We start from the raw sequence: 18,114 nt of genomic DNA, 5'->3' as shown, positions 1-18,114 counted from the left end.
ATTTTGGCATCCTCAGATTTTTCTTAATAGTGGCTTCGTTCAGGGGAGATTGAATTTTCCGTTAAGCTCCAGAAGTTGTAAGTCTCTGTCAAAGCTGTGTGTTGTAAACATGACATTTACAATGCCAAAGCCAGCTGGCTTTCCTTGAAAAAGGAATAGTCCTTCTTTACTGTAACTGAAGTTGTGGCTTCCTGGCCTGAAGGTACAAGCAAAAAATATCTTCAAGAAAAACTGGCACTGGTGAAACATGTTTTTTCATTTTGCTTCAAGCCCAGATAGGGGGAGTGAATTAATCAAAAAATAAGACATTTTGATGAGTAGTTTGACAGGAATGGAAAACGACCACTAAAGATTCCTTCAATGTTTTTATATGATAAGTAGTACCATTTGCTTTCCTTTCCTCCACTATGGTGGAAGATCCTTTAAGTTACAAAAGTACGATTTAAATCTAATTTCAAGAATCATGTAGCGTAGGGTTTGAAGGCAGGAACATGTTACAGTTTTATAAATGTTGCGGTGAAACTGTGTCTATGGCAGTGCATCAGAAATGCCAAGTTCTGTCTGAAGAGCTGCTTTTTTGAATGACATTTACTGACTTTGTGTCCATTCACTAAGCTAGTAATCTGACAGCATTCATTAGCTTGAGTTTGTAGCTCCGAGCTCTATAATGCAACATTTACCAGCGGAGTTTTGGGGCACGTGACTGGTGAGAACTGAGCAAGTCACTCTACTCTGATACGGTCAAGTTGTTGGCATGGGCTGGCAGCTAATTCTGTATCCTTAACAAAGTCATAGCGCTTACGAAGATAGATCAGCGTTGGATTTCAGTACGATATTCTTGCAGTGACTTGGCAGCCGCACCCTTTAGGCTCAAGTCTCCTTGTTGTCCGTGCATAACAGTATTAACAGTATTGAGGCTTTTTCTTGAGGGAAAAATACTGGTCTGCTTCAACTTGCCTGTGGTTCTCATGCTTGTTTCTTTTCAGGAAATTGTGTTTTTCCTTCTCTAGAAACCGTTTGTCCTATGACTGCACGTCATTAGATTTTGGAATATTACCCCGTCCAGCTGTTACAGCCCAAAACCTCATCCTGTGATGATGGCAATGGAGGGTCCTCAGCATCCTCCAGGGACATTCTGATCAGACCTTGTATAAGAAGAAAATTACATTCACAGCTGAATAATATAATTATTATAATTAAATTATAATACAATATATAAGCATAATATGCTAATAAATTAGCAACATACTACCTTGGTAAATGCATGCTTACTATTTTAGAAGGTACACCATGAAACAGTAGTGATTTAACTGTAACATCAGCATGTAACAGTCATCTCTAAATCTGAATTAGATCTGGCTTTCAGTTAAAAGAACAAGCTGAGAAGTTATGGCATGAGCAGTAGAACCAATGAAACCTTGTTTTCCCGTGTAGTGGCTCCCCAGTCTCCCTCTGTCTCCTCCTTGTCAATACTCTCCTCTTTTGCTCATGTCCCCTAACTCCTGGAGCGGGGAGACGCGGTGTGGGATGTGGTTGGCTAGATGATCCTTACCTGCGTATGGATGGTATGCTGTTAGGCTGCATTGAAGAGAGAACTTGAACTGTGTTGGCTTTTTCTCAGTTTACCAAGATTACTAAATAAGGAAAAAAAGAAAAAAAGACAGAAGAAAAAAAAAGTCTTCACTCATACAAAGATACAACAATAATTTGTCAACTGAGTAACTTAAATATCAACTGCTTTTAGGCAGACAGTTCTATGAACCCTCATTCCTCATTGTAACCCATCGCTTCAGAAAGATAAACTAGTTGTTGAAGCAGCATACAGGATCATCATAGGAATGTCACAAATGACTAAAAGATGAAAGGTTGGGTTTTAGGTTGACAGCCTACATAAGTTGCATTAAATACTCAGAATTTTGCTCCGGTCAAAATTTCCAGTCATAAATTATGGTCTTAAAAAAATAATAATTAGGGCTTATGTAAGTTCAACTTGAACTTTACTTAAAAATATAATCATGACACAAAGTTGGTCTGCATCCATGAGAAACAAAAGCAGTTGGTCTGACAAATTTTTGGCTTATTTTAAGTTAATTGTAACGCTGCCAGACAAAGTTTATTGTCAAAGTCCTAAGACAATTCAAGTTTTCTGACCCATATCCTGTATTTTCCCTAAGGAAATGAGACTTACATGACCATGTTGTGTGCCAGTCTTGGTAAGTTTTCATCTCTTTACCCAGTACTAGCTCCGCTGCGTGTTTTTGGAGAAGTCTGCCTGTCTTGGCAGACTGTTTTGGCATGAGTGGTCACGTTGTGATAGAAGGTAGCCTTCAGTGTATTACATTTGAATCATTTCTTACAAAGTAGGTTGTAGTTCTCAGCTTTTATTAATCTGTGGCCTTTCCCTCCAAATGTGAATTGGCTTGTTAGTCAATCGTCTGTGTCTTGTGGCAATGGAAGTGCATTAATTGAAACAGAATACATCAGAAATGAAAAGGACAGTAAATGGAGCATGGAGGAATAGCTAGCTACTGGAAAATAAATAACCTAGATTTTTTGAAAGATTCCGTTAGTCACTTAATGATGAGACCACTGGTTTTCTAGAAAACTTGGGGAAAGGATTTATGTAACGTCAAAAATGATTACACTGTTGCATAAAAATAAGAGATTCTTGGATGCATGCACGTGTTTCTTGTGAGATGCATACGTACTCTTAGCAAAGGAGCGCACGTAAAGAGATGCGAGTCTCGCCTCCCCGCAGCTTACATTGCGTCTTCAGTGTTTTATTTTGCTTTCTCAGTCTTCGCATGCTGTCTGACACCAGTTTCAAGATGTGGAGAAGAGATACGTCTTCTCTAGTAGGGATGACTTAGCCACCTAGATCAGTCCTATGGACACCTTCTTTGAGGTTAGGGCATGATAGGTGTAGCTTGCTTTTTGGAGTTAGCCCCACAGTTTATATGTGAAATTCCCTTCAAACTTACAGGAATTTCAGTGCCTCATTTCTCGCATCATAAAATGGTAACGTGGTATGGTACGTTTTTTATTTATTGTCACAGTGCTTAGCCATTTATAATTGCAGTAGCATTCTAGGCAGGGTATTTTAATGTATGTAATGGCTGTTAAAGGCTTGTTTTCTTAAGAAAAATGCAATTGAAGTCTAATTGCATTTTTTGATTGTGGGGAAATAATGAGCCACTCAGGCTTGTGATTTTGGATGTCATCATAATCCTTTCATACAATTGGAGCCTTTTAATTCCCACCTGAATTGTCAGAGTTATTTAGCCCATGCATATGTAAGTATACCTTTGGTTTACTTTCTTGTCCTTTAATATCCTTTAACACCATGAGAGCACTACAGCATGAGAAGCACCAGCCACCTCCCAAGGTCACTGATGAACTCATCTAAATTATCAAAAACATGTCTAAGGAATGTAAAGAGGCAAATGAGCTTTGCATTTCTATGCCTCTGTGTAAATTATGAGTTACTAGTTTTCTTGAGGCTCCACATGACCATGTCCTTCTAATTGTCTAATATGATCACCAAATAAAAAATAGCCAAAATTTTATTTGCCTGTGTAATTTAGAATAAAGAAATCTATTTTTTGTCCATGACAAGAAGGAGCAGAACTGTCACCAGAAATGAAACTTAAATATTGAAGCATACAACTTCAATAAAGACTTTGATACAGAAGATTTTCTCATGAATTTTTTTCGGTGTTTTGCTTAGCTGCACATTGAGTGTCTTTTGAGACGGCTTTGAAAGCAGTCTGCAGTTCTGGAAAATGGTGGGTATTTTTGACTACTTCTGTACACCCTCATATATCCCTTGTCTTCACTGATCTTCAGGCACTCAGTTTTCATTTTGCAGTCTCAAAAATCTGGAAACATTGTATGAGAATATTCTGTTTATTACTTCCTGATTTGTATCCACAGTCTATAAAATCCCTAACCTTATGAAGCTATAGGAAAAGTCAACTTCATATGCCATCTCCAGTATGTTTATAGAATCATATAATCCTAGAATAGTTCGGGTTGGAAGGGACCTTTAAAGCTCATCCAGTCCAACCCCCTGCCATGGGCAGGGACATCTTCAACCAGATCGGGTTGCTCACAGCCCCGTCCAGCCTGACCTTGAATGTTTCCAGGGATGGGGCATCTACCACCCTTCTGGGCAACCTGCTCCAGTGTTTCACCTCATCGTAAAACATTTCTTCCTTATATCTAGTCTGCATCTACCCTCTTTCAGTTTAAAACCATTCCCCCTTGTCCTGTCGCAACAGGCCCTGCTGAAAAGTCTGCCGCCATCTTTGTTATAAGCCCCCTTCAAGCACTGAAAGGCCGCAGTAAGGTGTCCCTGGAGCCTGCTCTTCTCCAGGCTGAACAACCCCAGCTCTCCCAGCCCTTCCTCGCAGCAGGGGCGTTCCACCCCCTGGATCACTTTCGTGGCCTCCTCTGGACCCGCTCCAACAGGTCCGTGTCCTCCTTGTGCTGAGGACCCCCGAGCTGGACGCAGCACTGCAGGGGGGTCTCACCAGAGCAGAGGGGCAGGATCACCTCCCGCGACCTGCTGGCCACGCTTGTGGGACAGTAATGTGACAGGCTTACATGCTTCCTTTTTAGCTTTTTCTTTGTTCCTAATATTTTATTGACAATAATCCTACAGAGGGCAGTAGAAGTCTGTGGGAAAAGTGACGCTTTTCCTTTGGATTGACTGTTAGGTAAAATGTCAGTAGAAAAAAGCACTACCAGGCTTTGACCATTTCCACATGAGATCAAAGGAAACGTTTATTATTCAGATTTATGAAGACGACAGTGCTTATAATGTCAGTTTTTTCTTAAATAGGTAGTATTAGAAAAAAAATTAATACATACGTACAGATTCGTGCACTCAGATGAAATAAATAACTTTTAATAGCAGTGTTCTTGCAAACTTACTTGATACAAGTCTCGTGAGAGGGTTCTGAAACCACATCCTGCTGACTCAGCTATAATCTTAGCTCTGCGTGTCTCGATTTCCAGGTATGGATATACCATACAGGCAGGAGAGTAAGAAAAGCATGTGCTCCTTTTCTTTTATTTCGTTCAAATTTTGGGTAATCCCTTTTAATTTGGAACACAGTATATATTTAATCACTGTCTTTTGATTTGTAAAGCATAGTCACTCTATTCACAAGGATGCATGGTGACAGGACAAGAGGCAGTGGACAGAAGTTCCTTTAGGGGAATTTCTGTCTGGCAATAGGAATAAAATTCTTCGCTATGAGAAGAATTAAACATTGGAGACGTTTGTCCAGAGAAGTGGTGGAATCTCCCTTGCTGGAGGTATTCAGGACTTGCCTTGACAGAGCCCTGGATAACCTCACGTCTAAGGCCCTGCTTTCAACTGAAGGGTGGAAGGAATGATCTCCAGAGGTTTCTTCCTAGACTGTTCTATGATTTCTATAATTTAAGTATAAGGTTAGTTTCTTAGAGTGTTAAAAGCATGCTGGACACTGACTAAATCACAGTTATTAGTGATTTATTTAGGAGTCTCTGTGGGGGGAAAAAAAGGCAAAGCAAAAGTGAAGTGTGCTTCAGGACTGATAGTTCTACCTGTTAAGAAAAATCTCTAATATTTTGTAAGTGCCTGCCTTACTTAAGTGTTCCATGTTTTCCCTTCTTCTGTGTTGATGCTCAGTTCTGGTCTGTTGTTGTGCAAAGCTGTGTTTATTGTGATGTGATGCAGCAATACTCAAGCCAGTCCGCATTAAACCCATCACAGGCATATTTACTCTACCAGCACAGCTAAAATACTTCTAGTACAGAGGGTGGCACAGAGACAGAGGGAAGTACGGGGACCTGCAGATCCCAAAGAGGCAGGGTCCCCCTGCAATGACAATTTTGCATGTATCAGACCTGTATGGAGCCAGCAGTAAGGGGCTAATATCACTTGAGTCCAGGTCGGAGCTCTGGCAAGTATAAAATTACCAACTTTGGTACCTTTAAATATTATTTCCTTTTAAATTTTTTATTAAAAAATAGGAAGAGATATTAAGGTATTTTAAAGGACAGCTAAGGAATTTCTTTCCTATAACTTTTTAACTTTGCGCTATCAAAATAGGCATGATTACCAAGTTAGTAAAATATTAGCAAGGAAATGTAACCTCCACTCCGCTGAGCAAATGAGTCTTACTGGTGTATGGTTACATACGCCAAATGTGTGCTAAAAATGTGTGCACTTTATATGTAGGGGGTTATATTTATCGGTACAGTTCAAGAGGGCATGGCATGCCTTGTCATAGCTTTAGTGGGAATGACTCTTCAAAGTTAAATCTATATAGCTGCAATGAGATTTTCACAACTAAACATACAAGAATCCACGTGGTGCTGATTCCTGGAGGTGCACAGCTCAGAAGGCCACTGGGGGATTCTCCAGTGTGCTTGTACATTCCTGTTGTCTGAATTAGCAGACATCAATTTAAAATAAAAAAGAAAAAAAGTGGTTGTCCAGAGTTTGTTTACAAGGGAATCTTTTCTTTTACTGATGTTCATGCATACTGTAGTTCTTCATATCAACCTTACTGAGAAATCAATATTTATTTATTTATTTAAATATCCTCTTGTGTAAAGAGTAGAAAATCCTAAATCTGGAACTGAACCACTTGAAATTTCTCCTTCTAATCTCTCAAATGTTTCATATTAAATCCTGCTTTGCTATAAAAAGTACATGGGAATATACCCTTATGGCTTGGTTCTGTGTGATACTGAGCTTGTCTTGAACTCAGCGTCGTTTAAGGTCATTTAAAAGTGGCAGATAAGGATTATGTCAAATCCCCAGATTCGATTTAAAAATGCTACTTTAGAAATAGAGAGAAAAGCTCTCATCCTTACAAGGAGCAAGGCAAGACTGTGGATACTGAGATCAAAACTCAGAGTTCCTGTGGGTAGTATCTTGAAGGCTAAAATTTTCAGCAGTATTCAAATGGGCTTTGAAAAAGAGGGGTGCTGATAAAACATGGAGAAGAGCACTGCATAATTAGAGGTTTGGAAAAACTCCTTTGCAGTTAGGTATTTAAAAGGCTAATTTACGTTCTTTGACTAAAAGAAAGGTTATCTACAAGATACCTGTAGGGAGTGAGATTTACAGTAATAAGGATTCTTTAATATCTCAATAGATAGCATACAAGTATCCATTTGTTTGGAATTTGAAATTAGCCCAGTTCAGACCACAAACTGGATACAAATTTTAAGAATGAGGATGGTTAGCCATTGAAAGATATTAAATCAGACGTAATGAGTCAAAATTTAATATTTGCTCAGAGCTGATATTCAGACAGTTACAGTTTTGGCTCTGAAATTACTGAGGGAAGTTCTTTGAACCATATTATCTTTAAGATCAACTCAGATGATCCTAGTAGTCTTCTTGAATGAAATATCTTTCATTTAAGCACATGCAAATGGAGGACAAGCCCTCTTCTGTAGCTGCACATAAAATCAGTTGAAATATTTGATGTTCTGCATGACTGGGTTTGGCTCCTGTACCAAGTACAGGATGCTCAAGTGACGTTGCACAAGCTTCCTCACTGGAACCCTTATGTTCTGCTTAACCTCATGCAGTTTTTCTACTCCAAATAAATTAATAATAATAAACAGAGACAAAACCCAGGCTTTTGCCTTTGTGCCAAATAATAGTATAAGAATTAAAAAAAAAAAAGTGATGAAAAAAGAACTCAGAGACTTGTAAAGCGTGATAGAATTCCTGTTAGAAAGTTAACTTTTTTTTTACCCATTTGTAGTAGCGTTCAGTGTAGAAGGCTGAATGTGAAAGCGAAGGCTTTTTCTGGCTGCAGGTACGGGGTAGTTATCGTGACAGCTATGGCAGGGGAGCTGAGACGACGGATTCAATTCCTGTGGCATTGAGCCAGCTTGACTCAGGGCTGGCAAAAGGTTACTGGGATGGCTGAACAGTCAGTCTCTTCCAAGTGGAAGCTATATATATGGCCTGCCTATTCCAGTGCTCAGTGCTGCCTCATCTTCTCCTTTTCCTGGCCAAAGAAAAAGCCGTTCCTTTCGATATTTAATGGTTGAGATGATCAGGATAACAAGTGTTATATTTAAAGCAAACAAAACCACTAGCTGTGTTTCTATTTGGTGATGATCAAGTTGTCAGTTCAGGTGTGAACGTTTCAGAGCTGGGTGTGTTAATGACCAACCTGAGCTGATGTGAACTCATTTCAAATTACTGTTGTCTTCTGGAAGCAAAAACTTTAAATAAACAAATTTTCTTGTCCCCAATTCGTACCAGCTCTATTTGTATCTGCAACCCTTATAACCACCTTATAAAATTTTCATCCAACTGTAGGAGAAAATAGTAACACTCCAGTGTTGGTAAATGAATCTCTTTGGGCCTAAACTAGCAGCTGTCCTCTGTGGTTTTGTCCGTTTTAGTAATCGGGCAAGGGGAGTCATTAGGCAGGATTGTTTGGCTGAATAAGAAGAGTTAAAATAAAAGCAGGACCTCTAGATTTGGTCTTGCGGGTGGCTTACTGCAGAGCCTGTGCTGTTCAACTTCTTGATTTGTAAGCCTTGAGGAAAGTTCTTTTATTGGCGTTGTGCTGAATAACTCCAGTTTTTGAGGTTCTGTGGTCGATCACTCTCATTTTCAGAAATTATCTTGAAGTAACAAAGGGCACTTTTCAGAGAGCCCAGTGGGAACATTTTCTGTAAACCAATCTGAAACCACTTCTGATGTCCTCCTGCTCTGTTTAAAAAGTCATTGTAATGTTGGTAGCTCGTAGAAGCTACCAACAATATAACAACATATAATAACAGTTGTTATTTTTTTATATATATATAAAAATAATTTTTTATATATATACAATTACATATAACAGCTGCTATAATAATTTTCAGCATTTTGAGCCTGGTATCTCAACCAGTGTCCTTTATGGGCAGTATGCTGCTGTGACTTCCAGCTGAGGACTCCGATTTACTTCAGCTGATACTGGAAAGGCATTGACCCTTATAGCACAAACTGCCAGATAGTCACTGAAATTGGTTTTAACTGTGCCAATGGACTAGCACTGAGCCCAGCTCTGCGAGGCTGCTGAGAGAGGCTGAGGGAGAGCTGGAGTGAGGAAGGCTTTTGAAACCAGGAGCGGCAGAAAGATTGAACAGTTCAGTAGAGACTATCCTAAATAAGCGGAGTTCCTGAAATGGAAGGATTCCTCTACTTATCGATGAACAGTGTATGGATGTCAGAAAGCTGGGAAGTGATTTTATAGGATGAAACAGTTGGCTCATGCAACAGATAGCAGTAAGATAAAAGTTGGGGGTTTTTTTGGCAGTTATAGCTTTCTTCATGACTGAAAATTGTGTCTGTATAGATTTAGAAAAAAATTCCTTTGTTTGACTTTTTGGAGCAGTTACTTTCACTCCTGTTCTATATCCGTCTCTGTTTTAGTGTTCTTTTTAGGTTTCTCTTTCTTTAGAAAATTGGATGAATCTAATGTTTACTTTTGAAGTGTTGGCTTGCTAAGACTGTGCAAAAGTCACTAAGATTAAAAGGACTGCAAAAGTGGAAAAGGTTTTATTTTTTTAAAGAGGCATGGATTTATGGTGCCCCATCCCTGGAAACGTTCAAGGTCAGGTTGGACGGGGCTCTGAGCAACCTGATCTGGATGAGGATGTCTCTGCCCAAGGCAGGGGCTTGGACTAGATGACATTTAAAGGTCCCTTCCAACCCAAACCATTCTATGATAAGACCATAAAGTTTGAAACCAATTTACCTGCACTTTCAGATTTTCACCTGCAAATAAATGTGATTGGCTCAACAAAGTGAGAGTATGATAATTTCATAAATTTCAGACATTCCACCCTTTAAAAATATACAAGTGTTTTCATCTAGGTCGGGTATGAAGCAAACAGCATATTCTGCTCAGCGTTTAGGATGCTGCCTCTGTGCTCGCCTGTGCTGGCCGTCGAGAGGTGCTCTCTGTTTTTACTGACTGACCGTTTTCCCTGTAAGTCAGACTGATGGTAAAATAAGTTTACATAATTTGTCTTGACAAATCCATAACCAGAGTTGTTGGTATTGTCTATCGTTCTGCTGTATGCACTACCAAAAAGCAGATGCTGGAATAACCCTATCCAGTTTTCTAAATATGACTTGCATGAAGGTAGTTACCAAATGTTCAGTATGATTTATCTTGCCTTGAATATAGTACAGTGATCATGAATTTGATGCGGCAAGAGAAAAAATGAAAACAGAGAAAGAAACGTAGGAGTGTGGGATAATCTGAAAGATACCCTGAGAACCTGGTGGTTTGGTTTGTATTTTCTTCCTGGGAGAATCTCTAGGTTTTTGTTTGTCCCTTAGTCTAAAACTACTTCTGATATGCTTACACAAATTTAAGTCATAACTTTGCAGTGTAGATATGCCTTCTGGTTTTAACTCTGTTTGAAGAACTGTGTTTAAAATTATGACGTTTGCAGCGTACATTATGTATTTATAGAATTCCAGCTGTAAATAACCAGGGGAATCTGTGCTCCAACTCTGAAGCAAAATCAACTGTACCTATACCTGAGAGGTGTTTGCTAGTCTGTTCTGAAATGACTCATGACAGGGACTTGACAATCTCCGTAAGTGTATCCCTTCCAGTGTCCATTTGGTCTTAAAGCTAGCTTTTAAAAAAAAAAAATAAAACCAGGATTCTGCTTGGCTAAAAATTAAGCACATTGTTGCTCTTCCTTGATCTCTGTCCTGTTTATAAGAGTCTTCATGTATTTGAAGGCTTACAATGTCTCCCCTCAGTCTTCTCTCTTCTAGACTAAACAATCTCTACTATTTCAACCTTCTTCTCATAGGTTCTTTGTGATAAATCTCTTATATGTCTTCATGATCTCTTCTGGCCTCTTTGCAGTCTGTCAGTCTCTTTTAGGGGGGTGCTGGGGCTGGACACAGCGCTGCACCTGATTCCTTACTCTAGCGCCGAGTAGGACGGAATAATTACGTTCTTTGTCTTTCATATGATACTCATAATGCATTCCTGAATGACATTAGTGTCATTTTAGTGTCACATTGTAGAGGTGTGCAGTTGTGGTCTACTGTGACTTTCTTTTCTGCAGTACTGCTGCATAGCTGATTGTTTGACATTTTAGATTTAGGCATTCAATTTCTCCTTTCTAAGCACAGAACTTTTCCGTCAACTTAATGAATGTAATCTTATTGACTCAGTCTGTTTCTCCAATTTACCAAATGTATTAATGCCTCTGCATTCCCCAAACATAAGGTTACTGGCTTATGTCATAAGGTGACCCTCATGAGAGTCATTAGTGTCAAACAAAATACTCACCTTTGGGCAATTGATAGATATATATATCCTGGAGTATTGCTTGCATCCTTTCACTTTTCTAATCAAATATATTTTTTGAAAGGTTGGCTCATCTTAGTGAATCTTTAGTGACATATTTATGTTGCGTATGTGCCCATGAAACAGCTTAAAGACTGTCAGAATATAACAAGCAGTACGGCACGTTTATAGGACAAGATAGGAGTATGCAATAAATCATATTTGTGCTTAATTTTACAACTGTTCAACTGGCTGAATTTGGCATTAAAAAATATGTCCTCTTTTACCTAAACAAAGGCTGGCTGAAGACTTAATTGCAGCTGAAGTGGAGCTTTACAAGACCACAAAACTTTGTCATAGTTGGTATAAGCTTTAGGAATATCTAAAACAAGCCAAAAATGTACTTAAATAAAGTTTTTTTGGGGGAAAAAAAAAAAACCAACTTAAAAAATTAGCCAATGACATGTTCTTAACTGTATAGTTCATGAGGATAAAAATCTTTGAAGTAAAATGTAACCTGGAGAAGAAGCTTCTTGCCCAGTGTACATCTGCATAGCTACATTGGAGACAGTGGAACCACATTAATTTATACCAGCTGAAGAGCTGGCCCAGCTTTTCATGGCCTTTACAGTTCCTAGATGTTTCCTTTTAAAATAAATATTTACAATTTCTTGTAAATTTATTGCTGGGTGAATTGTGCCAGAAGAACAGCCATGGAAATGAAAATTCACTATTAAATCATATAAAAGCAAACAGCAGTGGTGCTATGTCCCAGACTTCTGTAAGTGCCAGCATGTTTCTACCACACTCCTCTCCCTGGGTAAGAGCATCGTCCAGCCTCGCTGGTCCCTTCATAGAATCACAGAATCGTTTAGGTTGGAAAAGACCTTTAAGATCATCAAGTCCAACCGTTAACCTAACGCTGCCAAGTCCACCACTAAACCATGTCCCTAAGCACCACATCTACACGTCTTTTAAATACCTCCAAGGATGGTGACTCAACCACTTCCCTGGGCAGCCTGTTCCAATGCCTGACAACCCTTTCACTGAAGACATTTTTCCTAATATCCAATCTAAACCTCCCCTCGTGCAACTTGAGGCCATTTCCTCTCGTCCTATCGCCTGTTACTTGGCAGAAGAGACCAACCCCCACCTCGCTACAACCTCCTTTCAGGTAGTTGTAGAGCGCGATGAGGTCTCCCCTCAGCCTCCTCTTCTCCAGGCTAAACAACCCCAGTTCCCTCAGCCGCTCCTCATCAGACTTGTGCTCCAGGCCCTTCACCAGCCTCGCTGCCCTTCTCTGGACACTTTTGCCACTTTACTGTTTACAGCTGAACAGTTGTATGACTTCTCACTGCGCAGAGTAAGACATTTATGAGTTAAAAAGTAGTTTAGCTTGGTGTATTGACTGATCAGTGGGAGGTTTTTTTGATATTTTTTCCTATTGCCTGTCCCTTCTCTGTTAAAAATCTGCCTCCGTTTCTACTTCCATGGTCATTCCAAGCCCAGATTGCAGCCACTCCTAATAATCAAAATAGGCCAATGGACAATATTCCCTGAGTGCAGTTCTCAGACCACTCACGTGTATACGGCCTATTTCATATAACCTACCTGCAGGAGAGATGTGTTAGATCAAGGCTGCTAAGTGTACATATTGTCCACTCCAGTTATGTATAAAACCTAATGAAAGACTCCGTAACAGCTCCCTGCCTGGAATTCATTAATGCTTTTGAATAACTCTGTTATGAGAAATCTTGGGGGATTTGATTGTACAAATAATGAGAAGAAAATGAAGAGTAATGAACAAGAATGGTATTTGTCTAGTATTAAATGGAGAATGCGACTTGTTTTGAATGGCACAGTAAACTTGGTTTCATTATTTTTGTGATCATCTAACCGGTATGTGGTCGATAGAGGTCCCTCCAGCGTCTTTCTTAGGCAGTCATGTGGACAGCATTTTGAATTTTACAGTAACTAAACAAAAACAACAAGGAATTCAAGTGTCTTAGTCGGTTATGTAAAGACAACGAGAAAAGGGTCGCCTGTGCTCCAGTTTTATTTCCCTTTGCCTCAACAAAAACGCTGAGTCTTGGCGACGTAAACCAGTCAACAGCAGAACTGTTGTTTCGTATACTGAGTTCTGTGTGAACGAAGGGGACTTCACAGAAAGGTGGAAGTTGGGTTACTGACGTACCCATGGCTTTGGTACGGGTTTTCAGAGGTACAGCGCGTTTCTGTGAATACACGGAACTGCTATTGAAGCTACAGAGTTTACAACACCAGGATTGAAGTAGTCAATACGATGGAAGGAAAGAAAAATATCAAGGAATAAAGGTAATTTTTGTCTCATGCTACAATAAATCACCCCTAAAGGGAAAGCCAGCAGGCAGAAGTGGAAGGAACCAATTCTGCTCAGCTTGGTTGAAGTTTTTGTCCTCAGCAAAGCAAAATGTTTCCTATCCGGGCTTTTGTCAGGTTATGCAGAATTTCCCTATCTGGCAACCTCTGCTTTAAAAAAACGTTTTTGTTGCTTTTTGTTGTGGTCCAGAGTAGAAGAGACAACACAAAGCTTCAGCCATCCTGCGGGTGGAGGCCATGCCTCTTGCCCACCCGGAGCAGGTAAATCAGCCGGTCCCTTCCACCCAGCTGTAGTTCTCGCCGGTCAACAGCGTTACAATCGAAATAGAAACTTCTGTGGCCAGAAGAGTTGTGCTTATTTTGAGAAAGGGCTGTGTGCCAGGTTGCTCTTGTTGGGAACGTTCTGCTCTACCTGCTTGTGGTTTGGATTATGGAAAGATTGTGATTTTTATAGCCAGCTCCTGGCAGAAATGCAGGCATTTCCATACTTCAGGGGTTTGTTGAGCATGATAAATCATCACTGAAGAAGAGAATAGCTCAGCTAAAAAGCTGTTCTCTGTAGGACTCTTATTTGTAGTAGTTTGAAGGAGAGTCTTCTGGAGGGTGGATGGGAAGAGTCCAGACTCACCAGTTATTTCTCTAGATGGGAAATGATGAAACTGCCACAGCGGTTTCTGCAGTTCTGACACTATAATGTCATAGAGCAGATCTGCTTTTCCTTCCTAAATTAGAATTTGGTTGTGGATTTGCTTTTAGCTCGGTTATCTAATCTATGGGCTGGACTAACAGATATTTCTCTTCATGAGAACAACTTATTTTTCCCATAGCTGTGAAATAAAAAATGACAGCTTGTTCATTCTAAAATGAATAAAAATGCTGTTAAGTTCTTGACCCTTCGAAGGAGAAGTAACTATGAGAGCATCCTTTGTCTTTGTGTTGCCTTTCATGCTTATAATGATTGTTTTTGAAAGTTTTCAGTTATAGCAAATCAAAGTCCACTTGCTTAAAGCGAACATGACAAATGATGGGAAATTGCATATATTTTCTCCTGACCTTATTATAACGTAAGCTCTCAAAGACTTCAGTGGAAGAATTAAATCATAAGCCTTCAGACTCGTTTGTTTTTTTTTTTCCATCACAAATGGGTAGGTTTGCAGATGCAGTTAAGACTTTGCAGGAGCAGCTGAAATCAGATTTACCCATGCTACAGTGCGTATTGGCATTGGAACTAGACCACCAACATCTTTTTTAACAGGAACGCTAGGAACAAAATAGATTTCAGGCCAAGATTTGACTTTGAAAAGAGGAAAGCGATCATTATTTATTGTAGACTGTGGCTTGGGTTTGAAAACATGTCTTTTATAGTCAGTTTTAGTTAATGCAGGTTGCTGAAGAAAGAAAATATCTCCCTCACAAAGGAACGCATGGGAAATAATAAGCTTATTAATCGAATGCATGAAACCTGCTCTCCTTTTCATGAAAGAAGGGCCTATGCTACGCTGAATAAAACTTGCCCCTTTGCATGCTGATGTGTTATCCATGTATTGATGTTACTGCTTCATTAGGAAACCTAGCATTTGAATCTACATTCTGGCAGCAGAGCCCTTTTCGTTTACCAAGATTGGTCTGAGGAGTACAAGAGCCAGCAGACTTGTTTGTAAGAAAGAAACAGAGAATCTTAAAAAGACAGAAGTTTTCTTAAGCTGAGGTTATTTTTCATGAGTGTGTTTTATGGAGAACTTTTTATTTCTTGCATTAACTTTGCATGGTGCAATGTAACCAAAACTTGAGGACTTTGAATTTCCAGTTTCACTGTATTTGACCTGAGTATGAATCAAAATCCACTGTACTTGCATAAGAAAAAGCTTAACGTGTATATTTAAGAGTTTCTAAATATTTTTCATTGATACCGAATGTGTAGTATCCAACATTCATAGAATTTACTTCCTGGAAAATGTTTGGTAGAGACTCTGAAAATCACATTAATGTCCCCATATATTCATTTTTTTAAACGTTACGGTCATAGTATTGTCCTAATTCTGATCTCTCTGACATGTCTGTAAATGAGGAGCAACTCTGTAAATGGAGTTACATTGTACTCATCCTACGCCACTGGCAATGGAAGCACAATTAAGTTCCAAATAGGAAGGTGTATATGGGGGAGTTGGGGACAAAGCGAACGCTGTGTTTAAAAGCAAACAAACCAAAAGAAGTGTATTTTGGTCAGTGACCAAACAATTTAAAAAAAAAATAAAATCCTGAATACATTCAGAGAAAGGGGAAATGAAAAAGTTCTGGATTTTGTTGGGAAATAAATTTTGAGAAATGCTTTTGGTATTTAATAAAAAAGCCATTTCACTTGATCCAAGCAAAGCCTTTTCCCCAAAAGTCCATGGACTGGAGCACTCACCTGGGCTGTTAGGATGAAGTTGACACCCCAGATGAACCGACACCTTCCATTCACTTCCAGGAAAACATTGTAGAGCTCCTAGGAAACCTGTTTTGATGTGGGTTGCCTCCGGTTTCTGCTCCCACAGCCGATCTGCAGTGCATTAACAGCTAGCTCCGTGTTTGAGATGGGGTCAGACAATACAGCTGGTTATGGACTACAGCCCGTGGTAACCTTACCTGGGGGCTGTGCCTCAGCCTGCGGGTCCCAGCTCGCGCGAGGACTCGGCGTAGGCGAGTTCTGGTGAATGCAGGATGGCTTTGTTCATACCGATACACACGTTGCCTGTATTTTTTTCAAACTGTTGTTAAGAACCCTCTTGAGAAGAACACAGATTTCTTTTCCCAGTCCGTTCAGTTGGCTGCGTGCTCCCACTGAATGCTGCTTCACCCCGAGCTGGGTTTGTGTTGCTGCTTATGTTGTACCACCTGAGTGTGCAACCAGCTCTCCCCCCACTTCATGCACAATAAGCACTACTTTGTAGATGGATCCCTTACCAGTAATTTTCAATTTGTCACCCTTATATTGTCCCAGTCCCATTACTCCTTGCAACTCAGTTTTTCTGAGAAAGTAAAAGATTCCCTGCCCATGTTGATTAGTACGTTAGGTTCATCCCTAGACCCAGTTGTAAATTTGTCCTATGCATGTTCACGAATCCCAGACAGCTCTGATGATTTACGGGCATTGGTATGCTTTGTGATGAGATTTTTTTATTTTTTTTTAAAGCATGATTAGGCCAGAATGCATTTGGATTAGGAACTTAGTGTTGGAAGTACTGCGAATCTCCGGTTTCTGTAGAAGTATCCCAATACTGAGATAGGTAATTATTATTTTTGTAAAAGAAGCTAAACAAATTAATTGTAAATGATGCACAATTGGGAGTCCTGTGACGCTTTCATTACATTGCTTGGGTGTCTTCTGTGGAGGGCAGGCAGAGACAAAGGCTTGCTTGTTCTGAGTTTACAAAAGGAGCATGGTGCAGTGTTGCAATGGGAAGTGGATTTTGACGGGTGGGAGGACTTCAGGAAATAAAAATAATTACAGAGTAGGGGTGTATGGTAAGAGGCATGAAGGCAAAAGCATGGTGCACAGCTTTTGAAAGCGGAGGGAGTAACATTTCCAACAGCTTCTGGAGTACTTGTGACCTTCCTTCCTCTCTCCCGCCTGCGGGCAGGGCGCTGTGATGGTGGGTCCCTGCTCGCCTGTGCGCTGGGAGTCACTGCGGCTCCTGCGCTATCGCTTCTTAGTTCTCCTTAACCCATCGGACTGAATTTAGCAGGCTTGAGCTGAGCAGTTAGAGGACCAGGTGGCATTGCTGTTTGGGACATTTGGCGGCTTGATTTTCCTTCTGTACTGGAGTAAAACAGGAGTAATGCCCTGGAAGTCAGCGGGCTGGCACTAGCTTAAAAGAAGTACGATTCCTTTCTGTGTCTGTAATCCGGCTCTTGCTTCCTTCCACCTCCCTGTGGGTAGTTTGCCATAGGAAAAGGACTAGCAAAACCGGCCAATATAATAGCTATTGGTTAATAACAGAGCCCTGGAAATCTTCTGACTTCAGTAATATTTTTAAAAGTATCATTAATGCCTGCTGTCCCACTTTGCCCATAACCACGTGAAATGACTGAGTTTATTATTAAGGAGTCTCTAATACTCTTAGAAACCTGATTTTACGCTAAGTCAGGAAGATATATGTGCTTTAAATCTGTAGTAGATCTGGTTTGGATCAGAGGAGGGAGGTTAACAGAGCCGTATCTTCACTGAGCAGCTGAAAGTGAAGTAAAACAGTCCCTGTGTGGTTGCAGCAGCTCGTGATTTACAGGGCTGAATTCACAGGGCTGCTCCGGCTGCCGAAAACGCACGCTCTCAACCGCTGTTGATTTTTGAATTAAAAAAATGCAGCTCTATACACAGTTTACTTTATTGCTAGAGGGCAGGGAAATATAGGTAAGAGCCGTTAATCCCCAGCAGGCTGCTGGG

At 40.1% G+C, this 18,114-nt stretch overlaps 1 protein-coding gene across 3 annotated transcripts in view; it reads left to right on the top strand.

Annotated features, from left to right (window-relative positions):
- Positions 1–18,114, top strand: part of NAV2 (neuron navigator 2) — a 233,309-nt gene that overhangs the window by 102,865 nt on the left and 112,330 nt on the right. The window lies entirely within an intron of this gene.

The sequence above is a fragment of the Calonectris borealis genome, chromosome 14 (genome assembly GCF_964195595.1).
Source record: "Calonectris borealis chromosome 14, bCalBor7.hap1.2, whole genome shotgun sequence".
Lineage (NCBI taxonomy): Eukaryota > Metazoa > Chordata > Aves > Procellariiformes > Procellariidae > Calonectris > Calonectris borealis.
This window is presented reverse-complemented; position numbering and strand designations above follow the sequence as displayed.